The following is a 6,891-nucleotide window of genomic DNA, read 5'->3' on the forward strand; positions in this document are numbered from 1 at the left end:
TTCTCACTCTACAGGCACTCCCTCAGTAAAATAAACTGTAAGTATGGTGTTCTTTTTCACACGTATGTAGATGATACACAACTTTATATAGCAACAAAGCCAGCTGATATAGTCCTGTATTTTAGAAATCAAAACATGGACGGCAATTTTTTCTCTTAAGATGAAACTGAAACACATATGTCAGGCCGCACGGTATGAAAAACTCTGTTATCAGACCTGTCCATTAATTTCAATGGCTGTACATTCACCACACAGGAGACTGACAGGATACGGGTGTTATCTTGTATCACTCAGGCTTGACAGTCAGCACAGATGATCCTGTAGTGTGAACGGCTTCAAGACTGAAGACTTTGGTCCTGGCAATTCTAGACCAGCTGAAGCCCAACACAATGTTTTCAAAAGGGTTTTATTTGGTCGTTCCAATCCGGGTATCCACGTCAAAAAACAATGGAAAGTGAAGACCTTCCAAAAGTGGCACAAAAATAATCAAAGTGGAAGGATTGGAAGCATCTTACATGTGTCCAATCTGGCCAGGCTCAAGCAGTGTGAAGCGGTCTAAGAGTCACCAGGGCTGACAGCGATCCTGACCTACAGCCAATGGGAGTTTAGCTCAAGGAACTACTTTCCAACCAGTGATTTAGTCTGAACTGCCCTCGTCAGATCAGTTTTGAACAGTATTGTAGTGTGAACAAGTCTTGTTGTCAAATCATTAGGCTATACCCCATCACTGCATACTGATACATACTGTAGAAATACTGTGGGGAAAAATACATAGAAATAATAAATGCTCAGTATGCTATGGCCCTATATGTCAACTGGCAGACAACTTAAAAATTGAACTAATAATAATACACAATATTTGCAAAGACATTTTACATTTACATTTTAGGCATTTAGCTGATGCACTTATCCAAAGTGACACTGAGTGCAACAATAGAATGTAGAATAGAAAAAATATAATTTAGAGGCAACAAGTGCACAACTAACCCGAAAAAATTGGGCTGTTTGTGGTTAAACCTAAGGTATTAAAATGTCACGATTATGAGTGTAAAATGTAATCAAAATAGAAATAAGTCTTATAATTATATGTGTAAAAAAAAACACATCTGGTATGTGTGAATGAACCTCAGTGGGGGTCTAATTTGGTTACTGTGAAAAAAATATGTTTTTATTCTCTCTCCCTGTAATCATAACATCCATTATTAGGTTGTGAAAAATAGATTATATTAATGACGTGAGAAAAATAATCTGCTAAGAAGAACATGAAAAAACATCTTGCGGCATCTAGTGTGTGTGTATGAAAGAGATAGAGAGAGAGAGAGTGTGTGTGTGTGTGTGTGTGTGTGTGTGTGTGTGTGTGCTTTACATGCCTGTGTGAGCCCATGCATGCTAATGAGCGTGCTTTTGCATATGTGTTTGTGAGTTTTGCACGTGTGACACAGGCTTGTTTGGATGTCGGCGTCAAAAACAACAAAGGCTCATATTTCTGTCCTCATCACCACCATCAGTTAAGTGTCACATATCCTCGTCTCTTTCATTCAGTCGTAATCCTCCAGTTCGCACACTGCAGTAGAAGGGTATTTACGCATCACTGGATCAACAGTAATTCAACATGAGATCAGGCGGAATAATAATAATAATAACAATAATGATGATAAAAGCTGTTTTGGACTTGAGTTTTAATGTGGGGATTAGCACATCAAAAACAATACAGATGTAAAGCCCGCCCATATGTGCTGTACATGATCCTGTTTGTGAGTAAGGCAGAGCTCAAAGTTGTTGTGGTGTGTCAGTGAAGGGAGGTGTGTGTGTGTGTGTGTGTGTGTGTGTGTGTGTCTGTGTGTGTGTGTGTGTGTGTGTGTGTGTCTGTGTGTGGCGTTCAGGGTGATTGTGTGTGTACAAAGTGGGTTAGTGTGTGTGCAGGATTGGGCAGTAACAGAATACTTGTAATGTTAGGTATTCTAAAAAAAAAATCTGTTTTTCCATTGTGTTACCTAAAAAATTATGTATTCAGATTACATTACAATGCATTCAGATTACTTGAGAGGAATTGGAGGATTACTTCTGGGAATAGTTTTAAAGTGAAAGTGAGACACTCAAAAGGTAGTTTGTATGGCGATTGTGATCTATGTCTTAATAAATAATTGTAATGAAAACCTGACTGTAAAACCGGTACTTTAATACCTCAAATATGGCAAAGTAATCTGAAAGTAATCAGAATACATTACTAAATTTGGATAATCCCCTTGGATTTATTAGTATAACTGACTACAACATAACTGATTACCATTTTGATGAGGTAACTAGTAACTATAATAGAATACATTTTTAAAGTGTGTGTGTGTGTGTGTATGTGTGTGTGTGTGTGTGTGTGTGTGTGTCTGTCTGTCTGTCTATGTGTGTCTATGTGTTTGATAGAAGCTTGCTAAATAATAATCTGTGTGTGTGTATGCTTGCCTCTTGTGTGTGTCCTATATGTGTGATTCAACTTAAACTGCCTCATTCCCCCTATCCACACACACTCACACACACACACACACACACACACACACACACACACACACCCTCCCCCACCCCCGTTGTCTCACAGAAAAAAAGACAGCTAATATTGGTTGTTATTTAAACACCAGGCCAGATAGGCAGCTGAACAATAATTATTTTCTGGAACAATAATTATTACCATTTAATTCTGTTGTTTACCATTTTGCCCGGTGGCCCCTCTTTAAAAGCCAGCCTCTATCTATAATGGCGAGCCCTTGAGCAGAACTACATTTAACACAAATATCAAATAATTAAAAATCTAATAATTGAAAAATGAAAGGACAGTTTTGTGTTGGAACGTTAATTGTCAGTGAAAGGTATGAGCCAGTTCTTCGCCCCACAGTGTTCTTGGCAGGTGGAAAGGCCTCTGAAATAACATTTAGACCATGTGACACATAACTCCACACTGAAAACGGCTCTTATAAGCAGTGTGGCATAGCTGACTGTTTTAAAATGCCATGTGTTTTGAGCGTGGAGTGATTACTTGGATCATTTGGTCAAAACAGAAGCATATTTCTGTTTCTTTCACATGATCATGGATGTTAGTTTGTTCATCTATTTGTCAAAACAGTGACACATTGGGCTAGAGGTACCAAATTACTACACCATGGTGTTGCACTAATAGACTGAGAGATCAGAGTACCTTGATATTGTTACTGCTACTAACTGTTATTGTTGTGTATGACTGAATAAATGTAAAAAAATAAATAAATAAAAAATAAAAAGTGTCACAGGTGACGTTAGACCGCAAGAAACTACAACAGTTGATGACAAAGGTGTTGTATTGTCCACTGCTCCAAACCCTTTATTGTTTTTCTACTATGCTGTTACGGGTTCAGATGTGTCTAAGAGACTGTAGGATTTACACTAGGTCCTTGTGAAACTGCACACGTCTTTTTCCTTGGATTTTCTGTTGTTGCAGTCTGAGTTTCTGTAGGTGGCGCTCTTTCCTTTGTCTGTTCAGCCATGGTGGCTATCGCTGCTCATGCTAACTACCCAGTTCTTCTTCTTCTGTTTATTCCAAACGGTAATGTAAAACACATCCCTGCAAAGACCTAATCACAATTGTTATATCAATTAGCAAAGAGTAGCAAAACAGACATATTTACATCAAAATGTCCATGATTTTTACTTTACTTTCAATTCTTTATTGAGAATGTAACTTTACTGTAGTAGGCTAAATGATGCTAAGTGTATGCTAGTAGTTGTTAAGCTGTAGTAGCCTAGTGAGCTATTATTCATTCATTCATTTGATTTTTCATTGTTACATTTTAATTTGCCAAGACGCTCACAGCTAGCAAGCATGCAACATACACTAAGGTAGTTTTCACTTGTTACAATGTTTTTCTATATATAAACTGAAAACATTTGCATTTCTCAAACATTTTCGCTTTACTTCTCTGCTTATGTTTTTCATCGGACTAGACACTGACCGCTCAGCAGCATCACAGGGACCAGCAGCAGTCCACAGACCGCCGATTGGGAAACATTATCACATCGTACAAAGTGTATAAGCAACATGACCGTTTGTATTATTTACAGATCTCATTAACACACACACAGATTCATACAAACACTCACACACACACACACACAATATTACAATGTCTTCACAACCACATTGCCACTCCTGTTTACTCTCTCTCTCTCTCTCTCTCTCTCTCTCTCTCTCTCTCTCTCTCTCTCTCTCTCTCACTGTTTTTCTACATATGAACAATAAATAGAGATCAACTGTAAACAATATAATCTGGCAGAACTCTGTTATAGCAGTGTGTATGTGTGTGTATGTGTGCATGTATGTGTGTGCGGTCGCCCCTGTATGTTTGAAGGGATTACAAGCCGGATCACAGGATTACACAATTAAAGCTCGTCTGGGGAGGAGGGTCGGGGGTATCCTGATGTGACACCGCGACCACACTGACAGCAGGCACACACACACACACACACAGTGCAGTGACACATTTGATGCAGGGACGCATATGAAAAGGCTCTTTCCAAACAGAGATGTACACCGTTTGAAACAGATTAATGTTTACACATGCAAACCAAACTAACTCCTAATGTAGGCGGGACGCTGTATGATACACAACATCAAGACAATTTCATATATCATATAGAAATAACATGTTTAAGAGCGTTCTGACTGCCTCTGAAAATTAGCTTCTATCATGTGATTTGGCTAACAAACATTTTATGACTTTTGCTGGCGTTTCTTCTTTCTAGAATTGCTTTTAAGGTAACAGGAATATTGGCAACACTTTAGATTAGGGAACATATATTAACTATTAATAAGTTGCTTATTAACATGCATATTAGTAGTGTATTGGTTCATTATTAGTCATTACAAACCACTTATTAGCACCTTATTCTGCACTATTGTATTCTACAAGTAAAGCCCATTAACTCTGGGTTTTCCCTCAATAGCCTCCTTATTGTTTATAGCATTCAGTAAGGAAGTCGTTGCACATGAATTGGGCTTTTAGGCTGCTCAGTATAGGGCATATAAGGTGCTAGTATCACATATTATTGATGGAAATTAAACTGTTGAGGTAAAACCCATAGTTTAAAGTTAATATGTGTTCCCTAATCTAAAGTGTTACCGGAATATTTTCTTTGCACTCCTCACTAGCTGGGTTTACACAGAGCCTCATCTTCCATTAATAATCAGAATAATAGCCCAGTCAGAGTAAAAATGCCTTATGTAGACACCTCAAACACAATAGACTGGCCCATTCTGAATAATAACAGTGTAAATACGCTCATATAAACCTTTGATAATATGTTCAGTAGGAAAATATTATCTCAACGCTAACAGCAAGCGGCTAATTTCTTTGGTTGGAAAATATAATTTTCTCTCTGCACATGTTCGTCCACTTAGAGGAAGTGATGTCAATGACAAAGTGTAAAAGGCAATACAAGCTTCTTGTTGGAAACACTGAAAGATGGTCAAAAGGCATCAAACAATCCATTGTTCAAGCAAGTGTGAACATATTATTCTGTTGAGGCCGCTGCTTAGGTGGAAAGAACAGCAGAAACATATTGTGTACAACCTCTCACACTGTTATATATCATCAATCTGTGACGTTCAATGCATTCCAGGGGTTATTCTGGGATGAAGTGTAGTAATTTACTTTTTTTTTTTGGTGAACCCAGTTTCCCTCAAATTGCGTCATCTACCTCTACTTCAGTTAGTGATGTCCTACATTTCCCAGAATGCCTTTCAACAACCCCCTCCCAGAGAACAGCTCAAACTCAAAACACAACCTGTATTGTGGCTGCAATTGGTCTCTCTCCTTGATGGATTTCTCCCTGTATGATTGTTGAACGTCTCTCTTGGTGCAAAATGGCGGCTCTAGAAAGAAGCCCTCGCTCTTTGACTCTGAGGGACTGACACCAAAACCATAGTTGTGCTTGAAATATCTCAACATGACATCACATTGTCTACCTCTGGCCTGTTATCAGCACAAATAAACAAAATACACCACCAAAGTAAAGCACACTGCCAATAGCTGTTTTTAGTGTTTGAGGGATTAAGGGGCGGCTGTGGCTCGGGAGGTAGAGCAGGTCGTCCCCTAATCAGAAGGTCGGTGGTTCGATCCCCGGTTCCCCCAGTCCGCATGTCGAAGTGTCCTTGGGCAAGATGCTGAACCCCAAATTGCTCCCGATGGTTGCGCCAGCACCCTGTGTGGTAGCTTGCCACCATCAGTGAATGGGTGAATGTAGGCATTGTGTAAAGCGCTTTGGATAAATGCAGTCCATTTAGGGATTAGCGTTTTTTTCCCTTTAGACAAGTGCAGCTTGGCAGACAGACAGAAAAAGACACGCAGGTTGAGACGTGATCAAGAATTGCCGAAGATGCGAGTCCAAGAATATTTTCATAAACAAGGTCCCAAAAGAAAAACCTAAAAACTAACAGAGAAGACAGTCATGATCTCATGTTTTAACTAATCATCACAGGGACAATTACAGTGGTTTTTACGAGCATACGCACACGCACGCTTGGAGACAAACAAATAAATACACTGACTGAGATCATCATTGATGACATCACCGATGCCTCTCCCTCCCCATGTCCCTCTTCTTCTTTACTCTCTCTCTCTCTATCTTGCTCTTGTTTTCTCTTTCCCTCTGTCTCTCTCTCTCTCCCTCTCCGCTTCTTCTGTTCAATTTCTATTCAAATTCGACTCCCTCCACCTCTGCTTTCACTCCTCTTCCCACATCTCTCTCTCTGTCTCTGTATCAGACTCTCTGTGTTGCCTGGTGATTAAGCGGTAGATTAACCTCCAGTCCTCATTAATAATAGACGAATAGAAAAAGCCTGTTTGTTCCGCTTCCTGTCTGCAGCACTAA

The sequence above is a fragment of the Centroberyx affinis genome, unplaced genomic scaffold (assembly GCF_046629955.1).
Source record: "Centroberyx affinis isolate AG114_WGS23_722 - 3 ecotype Tasmania unplaced genomic scaffold, CSIRO-AGI_Caff_v1 ptg004443l_1, whole genome shotgun sequence".
Classification (NCBI taxonomy): domain Eukaryota; kingdom Metazoa; phylum Chordata; class Actinopteri; order Beryciformes; family Berycidae; genus Centroberyx; species Centroberyx affinis.